The sequence below is a fragment of the Rhinoderma darwinii genome, unplaced genomic scaffold, assembly GCF_050947455.1.
Source record: "Rhinoderma darwinii isolate aRhiDar2 unplaced genomic scaffold, aRhiDar2.hap1 Scaffold_888, whole genome shotgun sequence".
NCBI classification, from domain to species: domain Eukaryota; kingdom Metazoa; phylum Chordata; class Amphibia; order Anura; family Rhinodermatidae; genus Rhinoderma; species Rhinoderma darwinii.
In genome coordinates, this window is record NW_027464459.1 from 93,165 (window position 1) to 119,451 (window position 26,287).

General features: G+C 43.0%; 21 non-coding genes across 21 annotated transcripts; all 21 read left to right on the forward strand.

Moving 5' to 3' along the window:
* Window positions 1–335: 335 nt before the first annotated feature.
* Window positions 336–407, forward strand: TRNAD-GUC (transfer RNA aspartic acid (anticodon GUC)). The gene has a single exon. It is a non-coding gene; the product is annotated as a tRNA-Asp (tRNA).
* A 1,082-nt stretch (window positions 408–1,489) lies between these two features.
* On the forward strand, window positions 1,490–1,561 carry TRNAD-GUC (transfer RNA aspartic acid (anticodon GUC)). Its single transcript has one exon. It is a non-coding gene; the product is annotated as a tRNA-Asp (tRNA).
* A 2,236-nt stretch (window positions 1,562–3,797) lies between these two features.
* On the forward strand, window positions 3,798–3,869 carry TRNAD-GUC (transfer RNA aspartic acid (anticodon GUC)). The gene has a single exon. It is a non-coding gene; the product is annotated as a tRNA-Asp (tRNA).
* Window positions 3,870–4,955: 1,086 nt separating this feature from the next.
* TRNAD-GUC (transfer RNA aspartic acid (anticodon GUC)) lies at window positions 4,956–5,027 on the forward strand. The gene has a single exon. It is a non-coding gene; the product is annotated as a tRNA-Asp (tRNA).
* A 1,082-nt stretch (window positions 5,028–6,109) lies between these two features.
* Window positions 6,110–6,181, forward strand: TRNAD-GUC (transfer RNA aspartic acid (anticodon GUC)). Its single transcript has one exon. It is a non-coding gene; the product is annotated as a tRNA-Asp (tRNA).
* A 1,082-nt stretch (window positions 6,182–7,263) lies between these two features.
* On the forward strand, window positions 7,264–7,335 carry TRNAD-GUC (transfer RNA aspartic acid (anticodon GUC)). Its single transcript has one exon. It is a non-coding gene; the product is annotated as a tRNA-Asp (tRNA).
* Window positions 7,336–8,417: 1,082 nt separating this feature from the next.
* Window positions 8,418–8,489, forward strand: TRNAD-GUC (transfer RNA aspartic acid (anticodon GUC)). The gene has a single exon. It is a non-coding gene; the product is annotated as a tRNA-Asp (tRNA).
* Window positions 8,490–9,571: 1,082 nt separating this feature from the next.
* On the forward strand, window positions 9,572–9,643 carry TRNAD-GUC (transfer RNA aspartic acid (anticodon GUC)). Its single transcript has one exon. It is a non-coding gene; the product is annotated as a tRNA-Asp (tRNA).
* A 1,082-nt stretch (window positions 9,644–10,725) lies between these two features.
* On the forward strand, window positions 10,726–10,797 carry TRNAD-GUC (transfer RNA aspartic acid (anticodon GUC)). Its single transcript has one exon. It is a non-coding gene; the product is annotated as a tRNA-Asp (tRNA).
* Window positions 10,798–13,033: 2,236 nt separating this feature from the next.
* TRNAD-GUC (transfer RNA aspartic acid (anticodon GUC)) lies at window positions 13,034–13,105 on the forward strand. Its single transcript has one exon. It is a non-coding gene; the product is annotated as a tRNA-Asp (tRNA).
* Window positions 13,106–14,187: 1,082 nt separating this feature from the next.
* On the forward strand, window positions 14,188–14,259 carry TRNAD-GUC (transfer RNA aspartic acid (anticodon GUC)). Its single transcript has one exon. It is a non-coding gene; the product is annotated as a tRNA-Asp (tRNA).
* A 1,082-nt stretch (window positions 14,260–15,341) lies between these two features.
* TRNAD-GUC (transfer RNA aspartic acid (anticodon GUC)) lies at window positions 15,342–15,413 on the forward strand. Its single transcript has one exon. It is a non-coding gene; the product is annotated as a tRNA-Asp (tRNA).
* Window positions 15,414–16,495: 1,082 nt separating this feature from the next.
* TRNAD-GUC (transfer RNA aspartic acid (anticodon GUC)) lies at window positions 16,496–16,567 on the forward strand. Its single transcript has one exon. It is a non-coding gene; the product is annotated as a tRNA-Asp (tRNA).
* Window positions 16,568–17,649: 1,082 nt separating this feature from the next.
* TRNAD-GUC (transfer RNA aspartic acid (anticodon GUC)) lies at window positions 17,650–17,721 on the forward strand. Its single transcript has one exon. It is a non-coding gene; the product is annotated as a tRNA-Asp (tRNA).
* A 1,082-nt stretch (window positions 17,722–18,803) lies between these two features.
* TRNAD-GUC (transfer RNA aspartic acid (anticodon GUC)) lies at window positions 18,804–18,875 on the forward strand. The gene has a single exon. It is a non-coding gene; the product is annotated as a tRNA-Asp (tRNA).
* A 1,082-nt stretch (window positions 18,876–19,957) lies between these two features.
* Window positions 19,958–20,029, forward strand: TRNAD-GUC (transfer RNA aspartic acid (anticodon GUC)). Its single transcript has one exon. It is a non-coding gene; the product is annotated as a tRNA-Asp (tRNA).
* A 1,082-nt stretch (window positions 20,030–21,111) lies between these two features.
* Window positions 21,112–21,183, forward strand: TRNAD-GUC (transfer RNA aspartic acid (anticodon GUC)). Its single transcript has one exon. It is a non-coding gene; the product is annotated as a tRNA-Asp (tRNA).
* A 1,082-nt stretch (window positions 21,184–22,265) lies between these two features.
* TRNAD-GUC (transfer RNA aspartic acid (anticodon GUC)) lies at window positions 22,266–22,337 on the forward strand. Its single transcript has one exon. It is a non-coding gene; the product is annotated as a tRNA-Asp (tRNA).
* Window positions 22,338–23,419: 1,082 nt separating this feature from the next.
* TRNAD-GUC (transfer RNA aspartic acid (anticodon GUC)) lies at window positions 23,420–23,491 on the forward strand. Its single transcript has one exon. It is a non-coding gene; the product is annotated as a tRNA-Asp (tRNA).
* A 1,082-nt stretch (window positions 23,492–24,573) lies between these two features.
* TRNAD-GUC (transfer RNA aspartic acid (anticodon GUC)) lies at window positions 24,574–24,645 on the forward strand. Its single transcript has one exon. It is a non-coding gene; the product is annotated as a tRNA-Asp (tRNA).
* A 1,082-nt stretch (window positions 24,646–25,727) lies between these two features.
* Window positions 25,728–25,799, forward strand: TRNAD-GUC (transfer RNA aspartic acid (anticodon GUC)). Its single transcript has one exon. It is a non-coding gene; the product is annotated as a tRNA-Asp (tRNA).
* Window positions 25,800–26,287: the final 488 nt, after the last annotated feature.

Here is a 26,287-nt window from a genome sequence, read left to right on the forward strand (position 1 = left end):
AGAATGCTTGGATAAATAAAAGAATTCCAAAGTTATTACCACATAAAGAGAAGACAATATGTCATTGCCATATTTATTCATTTTCCTATCATAGGGGGGCACACTAATCTGTATTAGAGTTGTTGAATGGTCTCAGTGGTGTCAGATTAATAGTGAATAACGAGCACAGGGATGTGGGGGCATAGCATAGTTACCAAAACAAAGACCACTCTCGGCATCGGACACGCCATACAGACCCATTCCACATATATGCCATTTACACAATGCACTCAGGCCACACATGCGCCGCCGCTAGGCCTGCTCCACGCAACTCACACAGCCGTGGTATCAGCAGGTCCTCGTTAGTATAGTGGAGAGTATCCCCGCCTGTCACGCGGGAGACCGGGGTTCGATTCCCCGACGGGGAGAATTGTCGCTTTTAGACACATCAATAACCAGAATTATAAAACAAGACTCTTTCTTTTCACTTTGGGCGGTGTAATGTTTTCTGTATGACGCTGTCCAATCAGCTTCTGCACCCTTCCCTGTCCAGCAACACAGTGTGATCTTATAGTATACAGCTTTCATTCCCAATTCTGTATTCAACTGGCTATATCTCAGGCTCTGTCACAGCTAGAACTGTGATTCTACTGTCATATGAAAGATTGGAATCTCCCCTTTCATATGCCACCAGAACCGCGGTTCTAGGTCGTCCACAGCCCGATATATGGCTGTTTGAATGGATCCCCCTTCCCTCTAGACTGTCTCCTAATGCTGTGAAACAGCATCCTGCTGATAGGACAGAGTCAGAGGCTGGGAGGAAGCACCACCTCAGGAGAATCGCTGCTGTTACCTCCCAGTTGTCTTATAAATCCTCATTTACATATTTAGAAAAAAGCTCATAACTTTTGAAATAATAAACGTTTTGGGACACAATTTTCACTAGTATTATCAGTGTGACAGCGCCTATCAAATTAGCTAGGAGATAGGGAAGTACAAGTGACAGAGCCTCTTTAAATAGGACGAAATTGCAGTACCAGGATTATTATCTGTCTTACAAGCAGATACATTTAGAAAAATGCTAATTTTCTCTACAATTTTCTCTACGATTCGGATTGTATCGACCACATTTTACCACTTACATAAAGTACAATGTGTCACAAGAAAACAATCTCAGAATGCTTGGATAAATAAAAGAATTCCAAATTTATTACCACATAAAGAGAAGACAATATGTCATTGCCATATTTATTCATTTTCCTATCATAGGGGGGCACACTAATCTGTATTAGAGTTGTTGAATGGTCTCAGTGGTGTCAGATTAATAGTGAATAACGAGCACAGGGATGTGGGGGCATAGCATAGTTACCAAAACAAAGACCACTCTCGGCATCGGACACGCCATACAGACCCATTCCACATATATGCCATTTACACAATGCACTCAGGCCACACATGCGCCGCCGCTAGGCCTGCTCCACGCAACTCACACAGCCGTGGTATCAGCAGGTCCTCGTTAGTATAGTGGAGAGTATCCCCGCCTGTCACGCGGGAGACCGGGGTTCGATTCCCCGACGGGGAGAATTGTCACTTTTAGACACATCAATAACCAGAATTATAAAACAAGACTCTTTCTTTTCACTTTGGGCGGTGTAATGTTTTCTGTATGACGCTGTCCAATCAGCTTCTGCACCCTTCCCTGTCCAGCAACACAGTGTGATCTTATAGTATACAGCTTTCATTCCCAATTCTGTATTCAACTGGCTATATCTCAGGCTCTGTCACAGCTAGAACTGTGATTCTACTGTCATATGAAAGATTGGAATCTCCCCTTTCATATGCCACCAGAACCGCGGTTCTAGGTCGTCCACAGCCCGAGATATGGCTGTTTGAATGGATCCCCCTTCCCTCTAGACTGTCTCCTAATGCTGTGAAACAGCATCCTGCTGATAGGACAGAGTCAGAGGCTGGGAGGAAGCACCACCTCAGGAGAATCGCTGCTGTTACCTCCCAGTTGTCTTATAAATCCTCATTTACATATTTAGAAAAAAGCTCATAACTTTTGAAATAATAAACGTTTTGGGACAAAATTTTCACTAGTATTATCAGTGTGACAGCGCCTATCAAATTAGCTAGGAGATAGGGAAGTACAAGTGACAGAGCCTCTTTAAATAGGACGAAATTGCAGTACCAGGATTATTATCTGTCTTACAAGCAGATACATTTAGAAAAATGCTAATTTTCTCTACAATTTTCTCTACGATTCGGATTGTATCGACCACATTTTACCACTTACATAAAGTACAATGTGTCACAAGAAAACAATCTCAGAATGCTTGGATAAATAAAAGAATTCCAAAGTTATTACCACATAAAGAGAAGACAATATGTCATTGCCATATTTATTCATTTTCCTATCATAGGGGGGCACACTAATCTGTATTAGAGTTGTTGAATGGTCTCAGTGGTGTCAGATTAATAGTGAATAACGAGCACAGGGATGTGGGGGCATAGCATAGTTACCAAAACAAAGACCACTCTCGGCATCGGACACGCCATACAGACCCATTCCACATATATGCCATTTACACAATGCACTCAGGCCACACATGCGCCGCCGCTAGGCCTGCTCCACGCAACTCACACAGCCGTGGTATCAGCAGGTCCTCGTTAGTATAGTGGAGAGTATCCCCGCCTGTCACGCGGGAGACCGGGGTTCGATTCGCCGACGGGGAGAATTGTCGCTTTTAGACACATCAATAACCAGAATTATAAAACAAGACTCTTTCTTTTCACTTTGGGCGGTGTAATGTTTTCTGTATGACGCTGTCCAATCAGCTTCTGCACCCTTCCCTGTCCAGCAACACAGTGTGATCTTATAGTATACAGCTTTCATTCCCAATTCTGTATTCAACTGGCTATATCTCAGGCTCTGTCACAGCTAGAACTGTGATTCTACTGTCATATGAAAGATTGGAATCTCCCCTTTCATATGCCACCAGAACCGTGGTTCTAGGTCGTCCACAGCCCGAGATATGGCTGTTTGAATGGATCCCCCTTCCCTCTAGACTGTCTCCTAATGCTGTGAAACAGCATCCTGCTGATAGGACAGAGTCAGAGGCTGGGAGGAAGCACCACCTCAGGAGAATCGCTGCTGTTACCTCCCAGTTGTCTTATAAATCCTCATTTACATATTTAGAAAAAAGCTCATAACTTTTGAAATAATAAACGTTTTGGGACACAATTTTCACTAGTATTATCAGTGTGACAGCGCCTATCAAATTAGCTAGGAGATAGGGAAGTACAAGTGACAGAGCCTCTTTAAATAGGACGAAATTGCAGTACCAGGATTATTATCTGTCTTACAAGCAGATACATTTAGAAAAATGCTAATTTTCTCTACAATTTTCTCTACGATTCGGATTGTATCGACCACATTTTACCACTTACATAAAGTACAATGTGTCACAAGAAAACAATCTCAGAATGCTTGGATAAATAAAAGAATTCCAAAGTTATTACCACATAAAGAGAAGACAATATGTCATTGCCATATTTATTCATTTTCCTATCATAGGGGGGCACACTAATCTGTATTAGAGTTGTTGAATGGTCTCAGTGGTGTCAGATTAATAGTGAATAACGAGCACAGGGATGTGGGGGCATAGCATAGTTACCAAAACAAAGACCACTCTCGGCATCGGACACGCCATACAGACCCATTCCACATATATGCCATTTACACAATGCACTCAGGCCACACATGCGCCGCCGCTAGGCCTGCTCCACGCAACTCACACAGCCGTGGTATCAGCAGGTCCTCGTTAGTATAGTGGAGAGTATCCCCGCCTGTCACGCGGGAGACCGGGGTTCGATTCCCCGACGGGGAGAATTGTCACTTTTAGACACATCAATAACCAGAATTATAAAACAAGACTCTTTCTTTTCACTTTGGGCGGTGTAATGTTTTCTGTATGACGCTGTCCAATCAGCTTCTGCACCCTTCCCTGTCCAGCAACACAGTGTGATCTTATAGTATACAGCTTTCATTCCCAATTCTGTATTCAACTGGCTATATCTCAGGCTCTGTCACAGCTAGAACTGTGATTCTACTGTCATATGACGGAATGGAATCTCCCCTTTCATATGCCACCAGAACCGTGGTTCTAGGTCGTCCACAGCCCGAGATATGGCTGTTTGAATGGATCCCCCTTCCCTCTAGACTGTCTCCTAATGCTGTGAAACAGCATCCTGCTGATAGGACAGAGTCAGAGGCTGGGAGGAAGCCCCACCTCAGGAGAATCGCTGTTGTTACCTCCCAGTTGTCTTATAAATCCTCATTTACATATTTAGAAAAAAGCTCATAACTTTTGAAATAATAAACGTTTTGGGACACAATTTTCACTAGTATTATCAGTGTGACAGCGCCTATCAAATTAGCTAGGAGATAGGGAAGTACAAGTGACAGAGCCTCTTTAAATAGGACGAAATTGCAGTACCAGGATTATTATCTGTCTTACAAGCAGATACATTTAGAAAAATGCTAATTTTCTCTACAATTTTCTCTACGATTCGGATTGTATCGACCACATTTTACCACTTACATAAAGTACAATGTGTCACAAGAAAACAATCTCAGAATGCTTGGATAAATAAAAGAATTCCAAAGTTATTACCACATAAAGAGAAGACAATATGTCATTGCCATATTTATTCATTTTCCTATCATAGGGGGGCACACTAATCTGTATTAGAGTTGTTGAATGGTCTCAGTGGTGTCAGATTAATAGTGAATAACGAGCACAGGGATGTGGGGGCATAGCATAGTTACCAAAACAAAGACCACTCTCGGCATCGGACACGCCATACAGACCCATTCCACATATATGCCATTTACACAATGCACTCAGGCCACACATGCGCCGCCGCTAGGCCTGCTCCACGCAACTCACACAGCCGTGCGTGGTATCAGCAGGTCCTCGTTAGTATAGTGGAGAGTATCCCCGCCTGTCACGCGGGAGACCGGGGTTCGATTCCCCGACGGGGAGAATTGTCACTTTTAGACACATCAATAACCAGAATTATAAAACAAGACTCTTTCTTTTCACTTTGGGCGGTGTAATGTTTTCTGTATGACGCTGTCCAATCAGCTTCTGCACCCTTCCCTGTCCAGCAACACAGTGTGATCTTATAGTATACAGCTTTCATTCCCAATTCTGTATTCAACTGGCTATATCTCAGGCTCTGTCACAGCTAGAACTGTGATTCTACTGTCATATGAAAGATTGGAATCTCCCCTTTCATATGCCACCAGAACCGCGGTTCTAGGTCGTCCACAGCCCGAGATATGGCTGTTTGAATGGATCCCCCTTCCCTCTAGACTGTCTCCTAATGCTGTGAAACAGCATCCTGCTGATAGGACAGAGTCAGAGGCTGGGAGGAAGCACCACCTCAGGAGAATCGCTGCTGTTACCTCCCAGTTGTCTTATAAATCCTCATTTACATATTTAGAAAAAAGCTCATAACTTTTGAAATAATAAACGTTTTGGGACAAAATTTTCACTAGTATTATCAGTGTGACAGCGCCTATCAAATTAGCTAGGAGATAGGGAAGTACAAGTGACAGAGCCTCTTTAAATAGGACGAAATTGCAGTACCAGGATTATTATCTGTCTTACAAGCAGATACATTTAGAAAAATGCTCATTTTCTCTACAATTTTCTCTACGATTCGGATTGTATCGACCACATTTTACCACTTACATAAAGTACAATGTGTCACAAGAAAACAATCTCAGAATGCTTGGATAAATAAAAGAATTCCAAAGTTATTACCACATAAAGAGAAGACAATATGTCATTGCCATATTTATTCATTTTCCTATCATAGGGGGGCACACTAATCTGTATTAGAGTTGTTGAATGGTCTCAGTGGTGTCAGATTAATAGTGAATAACGAGCACAGGGATGTGGGGGCATAGCATAGTTACCAAAACAAAGACCACTCTCGGCATCGGACACGCCATACAGACCCATTCCACATATATGCCATTTACACAATGCACTCAGGCCACACATGCGCCGCCGCTAGGCCTGCTCCACGCAACTCACACAGCCGTGGTATCAGCAGGTCCTCGTTAGTATAGTGGAGAGTATCCCCACCTGTCACGCGGGAGACCGGGGTTCGATTCCCCGACGGGGAGAATTGTCGCTTTTAGACACATCAATAACCAGAATTATAAAACAAGACTCTTTCTTTTCACTTTGGGCGGTGTAATGTTTTCTGTATGACGCTGTCCAATCAGCTTCTGCACCCTTCCCTGTCCAGCAACACAGTGTGATCTTATAGTATACAGCTTTCATTCCCAATTCTGTATTCAACTGGCTATATCTCAGGCTCTGTCACAGCTATAACTGTGATTCTACTGTCATATGAAAGATTGGAATCTCCCCTTTCATATGCCACCAGAACCGCGGTTCTAGGTCGTCCACAGCCCGAGATATGGCTGTTTGAATGGATCCCCCTTCCCTCTAGACTGTCTCCTAATGCTGTGAAACAGCATCCTGCTGATAGGACAGAGTCAGAGGCTGGGAGGAAGCACCACCTCAGGAGAATCGCTGCTGTTACCTCCCAGTTGTCTTATAAATCCTCATTTACATATTTAGAAAAAAGCTCATAACTTTTGAAATAATAAACGTTTTGGGACACAATTTTCACTAGTATTATCAGTGTGACAGCGCCTATCAAATTAGCTAGGAGATAGGGAAGTACAAGTGACAGAGCCTCTTTAAATAGGACGAAATTGCAGTACCAGGATTATTATCTGTCTTACAAGCAGATACAATTAGAAAAATGCTAATTTTCTCTACAATTTTCTCTACGATTCGGATTGTATCGACCACAATTTACCACTTACATAAAGTACAATGTGTCACAAGAAAACAATCTCAGAATGCTTGGATAAATAAAAGAATTCCAAAGTTATTACCACATAAAGAGAAGACAATATGTCATTGCCATATTTATTCATTTTCCTATCATAGGGGGGCACACTAATCTGTATTAGAGTTGTTGAATGGTCTCAGTGGTGTCAGATTAATAGTGAATAACGAGCACAGGGATGTGGGGGCATAGCATAGTTACCAAAACAAAGACCACTCTCGGCATCGGACACGCCATACAGACCCATTCCACATATATGCCATTTACACAATGCACTCAGGCCACACATGCGCCGCCGCTAGGCCTGCTCCACGCAACTCACACAGCCGTGGTATCAGCAGGTCCTCGTTAGTATAGTGGAGAGTATCCCCGCCTGTCACGCGGGAGACCGGGGTTCGATTCCCCGACGGGGAGAATTGTCACTTTTAGACACATCAATAACCAGAATTATAAAACAAGACTCTTTCTTTTCACTTTGGGCGGTGTAATGTTTTCTGTATGACGCTGTCCAATCAGCTTCTGCACCCTTCCCTGTCCAGCAACACAGTGTGATCTTATAGTATACAGCTTTCATTCCCAATTCTGTATTCAACTGGCTATATCTCAGGCTCTGTCACAGCTACAACTGTGATTCTACTGTCATATGAAAGATTGGAATCTCCCCTTTCATATGCCACCAGAACCGCGGTTCTAGGTCGTCCACAGCCCGAGATATGGCTGTTTGAATGGATCCCCCTTCCCTCTAGACTGTCTCCTAATGCTGTGAAACAGCATCCTGCTGATAGGACAGAGTCAGAGGCTGGGAGGAAGCACCACCTCAGGAGAATCGCTGCTGTTACCTCCCAGTTGTCTTATAAATCCTCATTTACATATTTAGAAAAAAGCTCATAACTTTTGAAATAATAAACGTTTTGGGACACAATTTTCACTAGTATTATCAGTGTGACAGCGCCTATCAAATTAGCTAGGAGATAGGGAAGTACAAGTGACAGAGCCTCTTTAAATAGGACGAAATTGCAGTACCAGGATTATTATCTGTCTTACAAGCAGATACATTTAGAAAAATGCTAATTTTCTCTACAATTTTCTCTACGATTCGGATTGTATCGACCACATTTTACCACTTACATAAAGTACAATGTGTCACAAGAAAACAATCTCAGAATGCTTGGATAAATAAAAGAATTCCAAAGTTATTACCACATAAAGAGAAGACAATATGTCATTGCCATATTTATTCATTTTCCTATCATAGGGGGGCACACTAATCTGTATTAGAGTTGTTGAATGGTCTCAGTGGTGTCAGATTAATAGTGAATAACGAGCACAGGGATGTGGGGGCATAGCATAGTTACCAAAACAAAGACCACTCTCGGCATCGGACACGCCATACAGACCCATTCCACATATATGCCATTTACACAATGCACTCAGGCCACACATGCGCCGCCGCTAGGCCTGCTCCACGCAACTCACACAGCCGTGGTATCAGCAGGTCCTCGTTAGTATAGTGGAGAGTATCCCCGCCTGTCACGCGGGAGACCGGGGTTCGATTCCCCGACGGGGAGAATTGTCACTTTTAGACACATCAATAACCAGAATTATAAAACAAGACTCTTTCTTTTCACTTTGGGCGGTGTAATGTTTTCTGTATGACGCTGTCCAATCAGCTTCTGCACCCTTCCCTGTCCAGCAACACAGTGTGATCTTATAGTATACAGCTTTCATTCCCAATTCTGTATTCAACTGGCTATATCTCAGGCTCTGTCACAGCTAGAACTGTGATTCTACTGTCATATGAAAGATTGGAATCTCCCCTTTCATATGCCACCAGAACCGCGGTTCTAGGTCGTCCACAGCCCGAGATATGGCTGTTTGAATGGATCCCCCTTCCCTCTAGACTGTCTCCTAATGCTGTGAAACAGCATCCTGCTGATAGGACAGAGTCAGAGGCTGGGAGGAAGCACCACCTCAGGAGAATCGCTGCTGTTACCTCCCAGTTGTCTTATAAATCCTCATTTACATATTTAGAAAAAAGCTCATAACTTTTGAAATAATAAACGTTTTGGGACACAATTTTCACTAGTATTATCAGTGTGACAGCGCCTATCAAATTAGCTAGGAGATAGGGAAGTACAAGTGACAGAGCCTCTTTAAATAGGACGAAATTGCAGTACCAGGATTATTATCTGTCTTACAAGCAGATACATTTAGAAAAATGCTAATTTTCTCTACAATTTTCGCTACGATTCGGATTGTATCGACCACATTTTACCACTTACATAAAGTACAATGTGTCACAAGAAAACAATCTCAGAATGCTTGGATAAATAAAAGAATTCCAAAGTTATTACCACATAAAGAGAAGACAATATGTCATTGCCATATTTATTCATTTTCCTATCATAGGGGGGCACACTAATCTGTATTAGAGTTGTTGAATGGTCTCAGTGGTGTCAGATTAATAGTGAATAACGAGCACAGGGATGTGGGGGCATAGCATAGTTACCAAAACAAAGACCACTCTCGGCATCGGACACGCCATACAGACCCATTCCACATATATGCCATTTACACAATGCACTCAGGCCACACATGCGCCGCCGCTAGGCCTGCTCCACGCAACTCACACAGCCGTGGTATCAGCAGGTCCTCGTTAGTATAGTGGAGAGTATCCCCACCTGTCACGCGGGAGACCGGGGTTCGATTCCCCGACGGGGAGAATTGTCACTTTTAGACACATCAATAACCAGAATTATAAAACAAGACTCTTTCTTTTCACTTTGGGCGGTGTAATGTTTTCTGTATGACGCTGTCCAATCAGCTTCTGCACCCTTCCCTGTCCAGCAACACAGTGTGATCTTATAGTATACAGCTTTCATTCCCAATTCTGTATTCAACTGGCTATATCTCAGGCTCTGTCACAGCTAGAACTGTGATTCTACTGTCATATGAAAGATTGGAATCTCCCCTTTCATATGCCACCAGAACCGCGGTTCTGGATCGTCCACAGCCCGAGATATGGCTGTTTGAATGGATCCCCCTTCCCTCTAGACTGTCTCCTAATGCTGTGAAACAGCATCCTGCTGATAGGACAGAGTCAGAGGCTGGGAGGAAGCACCACCTCAGGAGAATCGCTGCTGTTACCTCCCAGTTGTCTTATAAATCCTCATTTACATATTTAGAAAAAAGCTCATAACTTTTGAAATAATAAACGTTTTGGGACACAATTTTCACTAGTATTATCAGTGTGACAGCGCCTATCAAATTAGCTAGGAGATAGGGAAGTACAAGTGACAGAGCCTCTTTAAATAGGACGAAATTGCAGTACCAGGATTATTATCTGTCTTACAAGCAGATACAATTAGAAAAATGCTAATTTTCTCTACAATTTTCTCTACGATTCGGATTGTATCGACCACAATTTACCACTTACATAAAGTACAATGTGTCACAAGAAAACAATCTCAGAATGCTTGGATAAATAAAAGAATTCCAAAGTTATTACCACATAAAGAGAAGACAATATGTCATTGCCATATTTATTCATTTTCCTATCATAGGGGGGCACACTAATCTGTATTAGAGTTGTTGAATGGTCTCAGTGGTGTCAGATTAATAGTGAATAACGAGCACAGGGATGTGGGGGCATAGCATAGTTACCAAAACAAAGACCACTCTCGGCATCGGACACGCCATACAGACCCATTCCACATATATGCCATTTACACAATGCACTCAGGCCACACATGCGCCGCCGCTAGGCCTGCTCCACGCAACTCACACAGCCGTGGTATCAGCAGGTCCTCGTTAGTATAGTGGAGAGTATCCCCGCCTGTCACGCGGGAGACCGGGGTTCGATTCCCCGACGGGGAGAATTGTCACTTTTAGACACATCAATAACCAGAATTATAAAACAAGACTCTTTCTTTTCACTTTGGGCGGTGTAATGTTTTCTGTATGACGCTGTCCAATCAGCTTCTGCACCCTTCCCTGTCCAGCAACACAGTGTGATCTTATAGTATACAGCTTTCATTCCCAATTCTGTATTCAACTGGCTATATCTCAGGCTCTGTCACAGCTACAACTGTGATTCTACTGTCATATGACGGAATGGAATCTCCCCTTTCATATGCCACCAGAACCGTGGTTCTAGGTCGTCCACAGCCCGAGATATGGCTGTTTGAATGGATCCCCCTTCCCTCTAGACTGTCTCCTAATGCTGTGAAACAGCATCCTGCTGATAGGACAGAGTCAGAGGCTGGGAGGAAGCACCACCTCAGGAGAATCGCTGCTGTTACCTCCCAGTTGTCTTATAAATCCTCATTTACATATTTAGAAAAAAGCTCATAACTTTTGAAATAATAAACGTTTTGGGACACAATTTTCACTAGTATTATCAGTGTGACAGCGCCTATCAAATTAGCTAGGAGATAGGGAAGTACAAGTGACAGAGCCTCTTTAAATAGGACGAAATTGCAGTACCAGGATTATTATCTGTCTTACAAGCAGATACATTTAGAAAAATGCTCATTTTCTCTACAATTTTCTCTACGATTCGGATTGTATCGACCACATTTTACCACTTACATAAAGTACAATGTGTCACAAGAAAACAATCTCAGAATGCTTGGATAAATAAAAGAATTCCAAAGTTATTACCACATAAAGAGAAGACAATATGTCATTGCCATATTTATTCATTTTCCTATCATAGGGGGGCACACTAATCTGTATTAGAGTTGTTGAATGGTCTCAGTGGTGTCAGATTAATAGTGAATAACGAGCACAGGGATGTGGGGGCATAGCATAGTTACCAAAACAAAGACCACTCTCGGCATCGGACACGCCATACAGACCCATTCCACATATATGCCATTTACACAATGCACTCAGGCCACACATGCGCCGCCGCTAGGCCTGCTCCACGCAACTCACACAGCCGTGGTATCAGCAGGTCCTCGTTAGTATAGTGGAGAGTATCCCCACCTGTCACGCGGGAGACCGGGGTTCGATTCCCCAACGGGGAGAATTGTCGCTTTTAGACACATCAATAACCAGAATTATAAAACAAGACTCTTTCTTTTCACTTTGGGCGGTGTAATGTTTTCTGTATGACGCTGTCCAATCAGCTTCTGCACCCTTCCCTGTCCAGCAACACAGTGTGATCTTATAGTATACAGCTTTCATTCCCAATTCTGTATTCAACTGGCTATATCTCAGGCTCTGTCACAGCTAGAACTGTGATTCTACTGTCATATGAAAGATTGGAATCTCCCCTTTCATATGCCACCAGAACCGCGGTTCTAGGTCGTCCACAGCCCGAGATATGGCTGTTTGAATGGATCCCCCTTCCCTCTAGACTGTCTCCTAATGCTGTGAAACAGCATCCTGCTGATAGGACAGAGTCAGAGGCTGGGAGGAAGCACCACCTCAGGAGAATCGCTGCTGTTACCTCCCAGTTGTCTTATAAATCCTCATTTACATATTTAGAAAAAAGCTCATAACTTTTGAAATAATAAACGTTTTGGGACACAATTTTCACTAGTATTATCAGTGTGACAGCGCCTATCAAATTAGCTAGGAGATAGGGAAGTACAAGTGACAGAGCCTCTTTAAATAGGACGAAATTGCAGTACCAGGATTATTATCTGTCTTACAAGCAGATACATTTAGAAAAATGCTAATTTTCTCTACAATTTTCGCTACGATTCGGATTGTATCGACCACATTTTACCACTTACATAAAGTACAATGTGTCACAAGAAAACAATCTCAGAATGCTTGGATAAATAAAAGAATTCCAAAGTTATTACCACATAAAGAGAAGACAATATGTCATTGCCATATTTATTCATTTTCCTATCATAGGGGGGCACACTAATCTGTATTAGAGTTGTTGAATGGTCTCAGTGGTGTCAGATTAATAGTGAATAACGAGCACAGGGATGTGGGGGCATAGCATAGTTACCAAAACAAAGACCACTCTCGGCATCGGACACGCCATACAGACCCATTCCACATATATGCCATTTACACAATGCACTCAGGCCACACATGCGCCGCCGCTAGGCCTGCTCCACGCAACTCACACAGCCGTGGTATCAGCAGGTCCTCGTTAGTATAGTGGAGAGTATCCCCACCTGTCACGCGGGAGACCGGGGTTCGATTCCCCGACGGGGAGAATTGTCACTTTTAGACACATCAATAACCAGAATTATAAAACAAGACTCTTTCTTTTCACTTTGGGCGGTGTAATGTTTTCTGTATGACGCTGTCCAATCAGCTTCTGCACCCTTCCCTGTCCAGCAACACAGTGTGATCTTATAGTATACAGCTTTCATTCCCAATTCTGTATTCAACTGGCTATATCTCAGGCTCTGTCACAGCTAGAACTGTGATTCTACTGTCATATGAAAGATTGGAATCTCCCCTTTCATATGCCACCAGAACCGCGGTTCTGGGTCGTCCACAGCCCGAGATATGGCTGTTTGAATGGATCCCCCTTCCCTCTAGACTGTCTCCTAATGCTGTGAAACAGCATCCTGCTGATAGGACAGAGTCAGAGGCTGGGAGGAAGCACCACCTCAGGAGAATCGCTGCTGTTACCTCCCAGTTGTCTTATAAATCCTCATTTACATATTTAGAAAAAAGCTCATAACTTTTGAAATAATAAACGTTTTGGGACACAATTTTCACTAGTATTATCAGTGTGACAGCGCCTATCAAATTAGCTAGGAGATAGGGAAGTACAAGTGACAGAGCCTCTTTAAATAGGACGAAATTGCAGTACCAGGATTATTATCTGTCTTACAAGCAGATACAATTAGAAAAATGCTAATTTTCTCTACAATTTTCTCTACGATTCGGATTGTATCGACCACAATTTACCACTTACATAAAGTACAATGTGTCACAAGAAAACAATCTCAGAATGCTTGGATAAATAAAAGAATTCCAAAGTTATTACCACATAAAGAGAAGACAATATGTCATTGCCATATTTATTCATTTTCCTATCATAGGGGGGCACACTAATCTGTATTAGAGTTGTTGAATGGTCTCAGTGGTGTCAGATTAATAGTGAATAACGAGCACAGGGATGTGGGGGCATAGCATAGTTACCAAAACAAAGACCACTCTCGGCATCGGACACGCCATACAGACCCATTCCACATATATGCCATTTACACAATGCACTCAGGCCACACATGCGCCGCCGCTAGGCCTGCTCCACGCAACTCACACAGCCGTGGTATCAGCAGGTCCTCGTTAGTATAGTGGAGAGTATCCCCGCCTGTCACGCGGGAGACCGGGGTTCGATTCCCCGACGGGGAGAATTGTCACTTTTAGACACATCAATAACCAGAATTATAAAACAAGACTCTTTCTTTTCACTTTGGGCGGTGTAATGTTTTCTGTATGACGCTGTCCAATCAGCTTCTGCACCCTTCCCTGTCCAGCAACACAGTGTGATCTTATAGTATACAGCTTTCATTCCCAATTCTGTATTCAACTGGCTATATCTCAGGCTCTGTCACAGCTAGAACTGTGATTCTACTGTCATATGAAAGATTGGAATCTCCCCTTTCATATGCCACCAGAACCGCGGTTCTGGATCGTCCACAGCCCGAGATATGGCTGTTTGAATGGATCCCCCTTCCCTCTAGACTGTCTCCTAATGCTGTGAAACAGCATCCTGCTGATAGGACAGAGTCAGAGGCTGGGAGGAAGCACCACCTCAGGAGAATCGCTGCTGTTACCTCCCAGTTGTCTTATAAATCCTCATTTACATATTTAGAAAAAAGCTCATAACTTTTGAAATAATAAACGTTTTGGGACACAATTTTCACTAGTATTATCAGTGTGACAGCGCCTATCAAATTAGCTAGGAGATAGGGAAGTACAAGTGACAGAGCCTCTTTAAATAGGACGAAATTGCAGTACCAGGATTATTATCTGTCTTACAAGCAGATACAATTAGAAAAATGCTAATTTTCTCTACAATTTTCTCTACGATTCGGATTGTATCGACCACAATTTACCACTTACATAAAGTACAATGTGTCACAAGAAAACAATCTCAGAATGCTTGGATAAATAAAAGAATTCCAAAGTTATTACCACATAAAGAGAAGACAATATGTCATTGCCATATTTATTCATTTTCCTATCATAGGGGGGCACACTAATCTGTATTAGAGTTGTTGAATGGTCTCAGTGGTGTCAGATTAATAGTGAATAACGAGCACAGGGATGTGGGGGCATAGCATAGTTACCAAAACAAAGACCACTCTCGGCATCGGACACGCCATACAGACCCATTCCACATATATGCCATTTACACAATGCACTCAGGCCACACATGCGCCGCCGCTAGGCCTGCTCCACGCAACTCACACAGCCGTGGTATCAGCAGGTCCTCGTTAGTATAGTGGAGAGTATCCCCGCCTGTCACGCGGGAGACCGGGGTTCGATTCCCCGACGGGGAGAATTGTCACTTTTAGACACATCAATAACCAGAATTATAAAACAAGACTCTTTCTTTTCACTTTGGGCGGTGTAATGTTTTCTGTATGACGCTGTCCAATCAGCTTCTGCACCCTTCCCTGTCCAGCAACACAGTGTGATCTTATAGTATACAGCTTTCATTCCCAATTCTGTATTCAACTGGCTATATCTCAGGCTCTGTCACAGCTAGAACTGTGATTCTACTGTCATATGAAAGATTGGAATCTCCCCTTTCATATGCCACCAGAACCGCGGTTCTAGGTCGTCCACAGCCCGAGATATGGCTGTTTGAATGGATCCCCCTTCCCTCTAGACTGTCTCCTAATGCTGTGAAACAGCATCCTGCTGATAGGACAGAGTCAGAGGCTGGGAGGAAGCACCACCTCAGGAGAATCGCTGCTGTTACCTCCCAGTTGTCTTATAAATCCTCATTTACATATTTAGAAAAAAGCTCATAACTTTTGAAATAATAAACGTTTTGGGACAAAATTTTCACTAGTATTATCAGTGTGACAGCGCCTATCAAATTAGCTAGGAGATAGGGAAGTACAAGTGACAGAGCCTCTTTAAATAGGACGAAATTGCAGTACCAGGATTATTATCTGTCTTACAAGCAGATACATTTAGAAAAATGCTCATTTTCTCTACAATTTTCTCTACGATTCGGATTGTATCGACCACATTTTACCACTTACATAAAGTACAATGTGTCACAAGAAAACAATCTCAGAATGCTTGGATAAATAAAAGAATTCCAAAGTTATTACCACATAAAGAGAAGACAATATGTCATTGCCATATTTATTCATTTTCCTATCATAGGGGGGCACACTAATCTGTATTAGAGTTGTTGAATGGTCTCAGTGGTGTCAGATTAATAGTGAATAACGAGCACAGGGATGTGGGGGCATAGCATAGTTACCAAAACAAAGACCACTCTCGGCATCGGACACGCCATACAGACCCATTCCACATATATGCCATTTACACAATGCACGCAGGCCACACATGCGCCGCCGCTAGGCCTGCTCCACGCAACTCACACAGCCGTGGTATCAGCAGGTCCTCGTTAGTATAGTGGAGAGTATCCCCACCTGTCACGCGGGAGACCGGGGTTCGATTCCCCGACGGGGAGAATTGTCGCTTTTAGACACATCAATAACCAGAATTATAAAACAAGACTCTTTCTTTTCACTTTGGGCGGTGTAATGTTTTCTGTATGACGCTGTCCAATCAGCTTCTGCACCCTTCCCTGTCCAGCAACACAGTGTGATCTTATAGTATACAGCTTTCATTCCCAATTCTGTATTCAACTGGCTATATCTCAGGCTCTGTCACAGCTAGAACTGTGATTCTACTGTCATATGAAAGATTGGAATCTCCCCTTTCATATGCCACCAGAACCGCGGTTCTAGGTCGTCCACAGCCCGAGATATGGCTGTTTGAATGGATCCCCCTTCCCTCTAGACTGTCTCCTAATGCTGTGAAACAGCATCCTGCTGATAGGACAGAGTCAGAGGCTGGGAGGAAGCACCACCTCAGGAGAATCGCTGCTGTTACCTCCCAGTTGTCTTATAAATCCTCATTTACATATTTAGAAAAAAGCTCATAACTTTTGAAATAATAAACGTTTTGGGACAAAATTTTCACTAGTATTATCAGTGTGACAGCGCCTATCAAATTAGCTAGGAGATAGGGAAGTACAAGTGACAGAGCCTCTTTAAATAGGACGAAATTGCAGTACCAGGATTATTATCTGTCTTACAAGCAGATACATTTAGAAAAATGCTCATTTTCTCTACAATTTTCTCTACGATTCGGATTGTATCGACCACATTTTACCACTTACATAAAGTACAATGTGTCACAAGAAAACAATCTCAGAATGCTTGGATAAATAAAAGAATTCCAAAGTTATTACCACATAAAGAGAAGACAATATGTCATTGCCATATTTATTCATTTTCCTATCATAGGGGGGCACACTAATCTGTATTAGAGTTGTTGAATGGTCTCAGTGGTGTCAGATTAATAGTGAATAACGAGCACAGGGATGTGGGGGCATAGCATAGTTACCAAAACAAAGACCACTCTCGGCATCGGACACGCCATACAGACCCATTCCACATATATGCCATTTACACAATGCACTCAGGCCACACATGCGCCGCCGCTAGGCCTGCTCCACGCAACTCACACAGCCGTGGTATCAGCAGGTCCTCGTTAGTATAGTGGAGAGTATCCCCACCTGTCACGCGGGAGACCGGGGTTCGATTCCCCGACGGGGAGAATTGTCGCTTTTAGACACATCAATAACCAGAATTATAAAACAAGACTCTTTCTTTTCACTTTGGGCGGTGTAATGTTTTCTGTATGACGCTGTCCAATCAGCTTCTGCACCCTTCCCTGTCCAGCAACACAGTGTGATCTTATAGTATACAGCTTTCATTCCCAATTCTGTATTCAACTGGCTATATCTCAGGCTCTGTCACAGCTAGAACTGTGATTCTACTGTCATATGAAAGATTGGAATCTCCCCTTTCATATGCCACCAGAACCGCGGTTCTAGGTCGTCCACAGCCCGAGATATGGCTGTTTGAATGGATCCCCCTTCCCTCTAGACTGTCTCCTAATGCTGTGAAACAGCATCCTGCTGATAGGACAGAGTCAGAGGCTGGGAGGAAGCACCACCTCAGGAGAATCGCTGCTGTTACCTCCCAGTTGTCTTATAAATCCTCATTTACATATTTAGAAAAAAGCTCATAACTTTTGAAATAATAAACGTTTTGGGACACAATTTTCACTAGTATTATCAGTGTGACAGCGCCTATCAAATTAGCTAGGAGATAGGGAAGTACAAGTGACAGAGCCTCTTTAAATAGGACGAAATTGCAGTACCAGGATTATTATCTGTCTTACAAGCAGATACATTTAGAAAAATGCTAATTTTCTCTACAATTTTCGCTACGATTCGGATTGTATCGACCACATTTTACCACTTACATAAAGTACAATGTGTCACAAGAAAACAATCTCAGAATGCTTGGATAAATAAAAGAATTCCAAAGTTATTACCACATAAAGAGAAGACAATATGTCATTGCCATATTTATTCATTTTCCTATCATAGGGGGGCACACTAATCTGTATTAGAGTTGTTGAATGGTCTCAGTGGTGTCAGATTAATAGTGAATAACGAGCACAGGGATGTGGGGGCATAGCATAGTTACCAAAACAAAGACCACTCTCGGCATCGGACACGCCATACAGACCCATTCCACATATATGCCATTTACACAATGCACTCAGGCCACACATGCGCCGCCGCTAGGCCTGCTCCACGCAACTCACACAGCCGTGGTATCAGCAGGTCCTCGTTAGTATAGTGGAGAGTATCCCCGCCTGTCACGCGGGAGACCGGGGTTCGATTCCCCGACGGGGAGAATTGTCACTTTTAGACACATCAATAACCAGAATTATAAAACAAGACTCTTTCTTTTCACTTTGGGCGGTGTAATGTTTTCTGTATGACGCTGTCCAATCAGCTTCTGCACCCTTCCCTGTCCAGCAACACAGTGTGATCTTATAGTATACAGCTTTCATTCCCAATTCTGTATTCAACTGGCTATATCTCAGGCTCTGTCACAGCTAGAACTGTGATTCTACTGTCATATGAAAGATTGGAATCTCCCCTTTCATATGCCACCAGAACCGCGGTTCTAGGTCGTCCACAGCCCGAGATATGGCTGTTTGAATGGATCCCCCTTCCCTCTAGACTGTCTCCTAATGCTGTGAAACAGCATCCTGCTGATAGGACAGAGTCAGAGGCTGGGAGGAAGCACCACCTCAGGAGAATCGCTGCTGTTACCTCCCAGTTGTCTTATAAATCCTCATTTACATATTTAGAAAAAAGCTCATAACTTTTGAAATAATAATTGTTTTGGGACACAATTTTCACTAGTATTATCAGTGTGACAGCGCCTATCAAATTAGCTAGGAGATAGGGAAGTACAAGTGACAGAGCCTCTTTAAATAGGACGAAATTGCAGTACCAGGATTATTATCTGTCTTACAAGCAGATACATTTAGAAAAATGCTAATTTTCTCTACAATTTTCGCTACGATTCGGATTGTATCGACCACATTTTACCACTTACATAAAGTACAATGTGTCACAAGAAAACAATCTCAGAATGCTTGGATAAATAAAAGAATTCCAAAGTTATTACCACATAAAGAGAAGACAATATGTCATTGCCATATTTATTCATTTTCCTATCATAGGGGGGCACACTAATCTGTATTAGAGTTGTTGAATGGTCTCAGTGGTGTCAGATTAATAGTGAATAACGAGCACAGGGATGTGGGGGCATAGCATAGTTACCAAAACAAAGACCACTCTCGGCATCGGACACGCCATACAGACCCATTCCACATATATGCCATTTACACAATGCACTCAGGCCACACATGCGCCGCCGCTAGGCCTGCTCCACGCAACTCACACAGCCGTGGTATCAGCAGGTCCTCGTTAGTATAGTGGAGAGTATCCCCGCCTGTCACGCGGGAGACCGGGGTTCGATTCCCCGACGGGGAGAATTGTCACTTTTAGACACATCAATAACCAGAATTATAAAACAAGACTCTTTCTTTTCACTTTGGGCGGTGTAATGTTTTCTGTATGACGCTGTCCAATCAGCTTCTGCACCCTTCCCTGTCCAGCAACACAGTGTGATCTTATAGTATACAGCTTTCATTCCCAATTCTGTATTCAACTGGCTATATCTCAGGCTCTGTCACAGCTAGAACTGTGATTCTACTGTCATATGAAAGATTGGAATCTCCCCTTTCATATGCCACCAGAACCGCGGTTCTAGGTCGTCCACAGCCCGAGATATGGCTGTTTGAATGGATCCCCCTTCCCTCTAGACTGTCTCCTAATGCTGTGAAACAGCATCCTGCTGATAGGACAGAGTCAGAGGCTGGGAGGAAGCACCACCTCAGGAGAATCGCTGCTGTTACCTCCCAGTTGTCTTATAAATCCTCATTTACATATTTAGAAAAAAGCTCATAACTTTTGAAATAATAAACGTTTTGGGACACAATTTTCACTAGTATTATCAGTGTGACAGCGCCTATCAAATTAGCTAGGAGATAGGGAAGTACAAGTGACAGAGCCTCTTTAAATAGGACGAAATTGCAGTACCAGGATTATTATCTGTCTTACAAGCAGATACATTTAGAAAAATGCTAATTTTCTCTACAATTTTCTCTACGATTCGTATTGTATCGACCACATTTTACCACTTACATAAAGTACAATGTGTCACAAGAAAACAATCTCAGAATGCTTGGATAAATAAAAGAATTCCAAAGTTATTACCACATAAAGAGAAGACAATATGTCATTGCCATATTTATTCATTTTCCTATCATAGGGGGGCACACTAATCTGTATTAGAGTTGTTGAATGGTCTCAGTGGTGTCAGATTAATAGTGAATAACGAGCACAGGGATGTGGGGGCATAGCATAGTTACCAAAACAAAGACCACTCTCGGCATCGGACACGCCATACAGACCCATTCCACATATATGCCATTTACACAATGCACTCAGGCCACACATGCGCCGCCGCTAGGCCTGCTCCACGCAACTCACACAGCCGTGGTATCAGCAGGTCCTCGTTAGTATAGTGGAGAGTATCCCCGCCTGTCACGCGGGAGACCGGGGTTCGATTCCCCGACGGGGAGAATTGTCGCTTTTAGACACATCAATAACCAGAATTATAAAACAAGACTCTTTCTTTTCACTTTGGGCGGTGTAATGTTTTCTGTATGACGCTGTCCAATCAGCTTCTGCACCCTTCCCTGTCCAGCAACACAGTGTGATCTTATAGTATACAGCTTTCATTCCCAATTCTGTATTCAACTAGCTATATCTCAGGCTCTGTCACAGCTAGAACTGTGATTCTACTGTCATATGAAAGATTGGAATCTCCCCTTTCATATGCCACCAGAACCGCGGTTCTAGGTCGTCCACAGCCCGAGATATGGCTGTTTGAATGGATCCCCCTTCCCTCTAGACTGTCTCCTAATGCTGTGAAACAGCATCCTGCTGATAGGACAGAGTCAGAGGCTGGGAGGAAGCACCACCTCAGGAGAATCGCTGCTGTTACCTCCCAGTTGTCTTATAAATCCTCATTTACATATTTAGAAAAAAGCTCATAACTTTTGAAATAATAAACGTTTTGGGACAAAATTTTCACTAGTATTATCAGTGTGACAGCGCCTATCAAATTAGCTAGGAGATAGGGAAGTACAAGTGACAGAGCCTCTTTAAATAGGACGAAATTGCAGTACCAGGATTATTATCTGTCTTACAAGCAGATACATTTAGAAAAATGCTCATTTTCTCTACAATTTTCTCTACGATTCGGATTGTATCGACCACATTTTACCACTTACATAAAGTACAATGTGTCACAAGAAAACAATCTCAGAATGCTTGGATAAATAAAAGAATTCCAAAGTTATTACCACATAAAGAGAAGACAATATGTCATTGCCATATTTATTCATTTTCCTATCATAGGGGGGCACACTAATCTGTATTAGAGTTGTTGAATGGTCTCAGTGGTGTCAGATTAATAGTGAATAACGAGCACAGGGATGTGGGGGCATAGCATAGTTACCAAAACAAAGACCACTCTCGGCATCGGACACGCCATACAGACCCATTCCACATATATGCCATTTACACAATGCACTCAGGCCACACATGCGCCGCCGCTAGGCCTGCTCCACGCAACTCACACAGCCGTGGTATCAGCAGGTCCTCGTTAGTATAGTGGAGAGTATCCCCACCTGTCACGCGGGAGACCGGGGTTCGATTCCCCGACGGGGAGAATTGTCGCTTTTAGACACATCAATAACCAGAATTATAAAACAAGACTCTTTCTTTTCACTTTGGGCGGTGTAATGTTTTCTGTATGACGCTGTCCAATCAGCTTCTGCACCCTTCCCTGTCCAGCAACACAGTGTGATCTTATAGTATACAGCTTTCATTCCCAATTCTGTATTCAACTGGCTATATCTCAGGCTCTGTCACAGCTAGAACTGTGATTCTACTGTCATATGAAAGATTGGAATCTCCCCTTTCATATGCCACCAGAACCGCGGTTCTAGGTCGTCCACAGCCCGAGATATGGCTGTTTGAATGGATCCCCCTTCCCTCTAGACTGTCTCCTAATGCTGTGAAACAGCATCCTGCTGATAGGACAGAGTCAGAGGCTGGGAGGAAGCACCACCTCAGGAGAATCGCTGCTGTTACCTCCCAGTTGTCTTATAAATCCTCATTTACATATTTAGAAAAAAGCTCATAACTTTTGAAATAATAAACGTTTTGGGACACAATTTTCACTAGTATTATCAGTGTGACAGCGCCTATCAAATTAGCTAGGAGATAGGGAAGTACAAGTGACAGAGCCTCTTTAAATAGGACGAAATTGCAGTACCAGGATTATTATCTGTCTTACAAGCAGATACATTTAGAAAAATGCTAATTTTCTCTACAATTTTCGCTACGATTCGGATTGTATCGACCACATTTTACCACTTACATAAAGTACAATGTGTCACAAGAAAACAATCTCAGAATGCTTGGATAAATAAAAGAATTCCAAAGTTATTACCACATAAAGAGAAGACAATATGTCATTGCCATATTTATTCATTTTCCTATCATAGGGGGGCACACTAATCTGTATTAGAGTTGTTGAATGGTCTCAGTGGTGTCAGATTAATAGTGAATAACGAGCACAGGGATGTGGGGGCATAGCATAGTTACCAAAACAAAGACCACTCTCGGCATCGGACACGCCATACAGACCCATTCCACATATATGCCATTTACACAATGCACTCAGGCCACACATGCGCCGCCGCTAGGCCTGCTCCACGCAACTCACACAGCCGTGGTATCAGCAGGTCCTCGTTAGTATAGTGGAGAGTATCCCCGCCTGTCACGCGGGAGACCGGGGTTCGATTCCCCGACGGGGAGAATTGTCACTTTTAGACACATCAATAACCAGAATTATAAAACAAGACTCTTTCTTTTCACTTTGGGCGGTGTAATGTTTTCTGTATGACGCTGTCCAATCAGCTTCTGCACCCTTCCCTGTCCAGCAACACAGTGTGATCTTATAGTATACAGCTTTCATTCCCAATTCTGTATTCAACTGGCTATATCTCAGGCTCTGTCACAGCTAGAACTGTGATTCTACTGTCATATGAAAGATTGGAATCTCCCCTTTCATATGCCACCAGAACCGCGGTTCTAGGTCGTCCACAGCCCGAGATATGGCTGTTTGAATGGATCCCCCTTCCCTCTAGACTGTCTCCTAATGCTGTGAAACAGCATCCTGCTGATAGGACAGAGTCAGAGGCTGGGAGGAAGCACCACCTCAGGAGAATCGCTGCTGTTACCTCCCAGTTGTCTTATAAATCCTCATTTACATATTTAGAAAAAAGCTCATAACTTTTGAAATAATAAACGTTTTGGGACACAATTTTCACTAGTATTATCAGTGTGACAGCGCCTATCAAATTAGCTAGGAGATAGGGAAGTACAAGTGACAGAGCCTCTTTAAATAGGACGAAATTGCAGTACCAGGATTATTATCTGTCTTACAAGCAGATACATTTAGAAAAATGCTAATTTTCTCTACAATTTTCTCTACGATTCGTATTGTATCGACCACATTTTACCACTTACATAAAGTACAATGTGTCACAAGAAAACAATCTCAGAATGCTTGGATAAATAAAAGAATTCCAAAGTTATTACCACATAAAGAGAAGACAATATGTCATTGCCATATTTATTCATTTTCCTATCATAGGGGGGCACACTAATCTGTATTAGAGTTGTTGAATGGTCTCAGTGGTGTCAGATTAATAGTGAATAACGAGCACAGGGATGTGGGGGCATAGCATAGTTACCAAAACAAAGACCACTCTCGGCATCGGACACGCCATACAGACCCATTCCACATATATGCCATTTACACAATGCACTCAGGCCACACATGCGCCGCCGCTAGGCCTGCTCCACGCAACTCACACAGCCGTGGTATCAGCAGGTCCTCGTTAGTATAGTGGAGAGTATCCCCGCCTGTCACGCGGGAGACCGGGGTTCGATTCCCCGACGGGGAGAATTGTCGCTTTTAGACACATCAATAACCAGAATTATAAAACAAGACTCTTTCTTTTCACTTTGGGCGGTGTAATGTTTTCTGTATGACGCTGTCCAATCAGCTTCTGCACCCTTCCCTGTCCAGCAACACAGTGTGATCTTATAGTATACAGCTTTCATTCCCAATTCTGTATTCAACTAGCTATATCTCAGGCTCTGTCACAGCTAGAACTGTGATTCTACTGTCATATGAAAGATTGGAATCTCCCCTTTCATATGCCACCAGAACCGCGGTTCTAGGTCGTCCACAGCCCGAGATATGGCTGTTTGAATGGATCCCCCTTCCCTCTAGACTGTCTCCTAATGCTGTGAAACAGCATCCTGCTGATAGGACAGAGTCAGAGGCTGGGAGGAAGCACCACCTCAGGAGAATCGCTGCTGTTACCTCCCAGTTGTCTTATAAATCCTCATTTACATATTTAGAAAAAAGCTCATAACTTTTGAAATAATAATTGTTTTGGGACACAATTTTCACTAGTATTATCAGTGTGACAGCGCCTATCAAATTAGCTAGGAGATAGGGAAGTACAAGTGACAGAGCCTCTTTAAATAGGACGAAATTGCAGTACCAGGATTATTATCTGTCTTACAAGCAGATACATTTAGAAAAATGCTAATTTTCTCTACAATTTTCTCTACGATTCGGATTGTATCGACCACATTTTACCACTTACATAAAGTACAATGTGTCACAAGAAAACAATCTCAGAATGCTTGGATAAATAAAAGAATTCCAAAGTTATTACCACATAAAGAGAAGACAATATGTCATTGCCATATTTATTCATTTTCCTATCATAGGGGGGCACACTAATCTGTATTAGAGTTGTTGAATGGTCTCAGTGGTGTCAGATTAATAGTGAATAACGAGCACAGGGATGTGGGGGCATAGCATAGTTACCAAAACAAAGACCACTCTCGGCATCGGACACGCCATACAGACCCATTCCACATATATGCCATTTACACAATGCACTCAGGCCACACATGCGCCGCCGCTAGGCCTGCTCCACGCAACTCACACAGCCGTGGTATCAGCAGGTCCTCGTTAGTATAGTGGAGAGTATCCCCGCCTGTCACGCGGGAGACCGGGGTTCGATTCCCCGACGGGGAGAATTGTCGCTTTTAGACACATCAATAACCAGAATTATAAAACAAGACTCTTTCTTTTCACTTTGGGCGGTGTAATGTTTTCTGTATGACGCTGTCCAATCAGCTTCTGCACCCTTCCCTGTCCAGCAACACAGTGTGATCTTATAGTATACAGCTTTCATTCCCAATTCTGTATTCAACTGGCTATATCTCAGGCTCTGTCACAGCTAGAACTGTGATTCTACTGTCATATGAAAGATTGGAATCTCCCCTTTCATATGCCACCAGAACCGCGGTTCTAGGTCGTCCACAGCCCGAGATATGGCTGTTTGAATGGATCCCCCTTCCCTCTAGACTGTCTCCTAATGCTGTGAAACAGCATCCTGCTGATAGGACAGAGTCAGAGGCTGGGAGGAAGCACCACCTCAGGAGAATCGCTGCTGTTACCTCCCAGTTGTCTTATAAATCCTCATTTACATATTTAGAAAAAAGCTCATAACTTTTGAAATA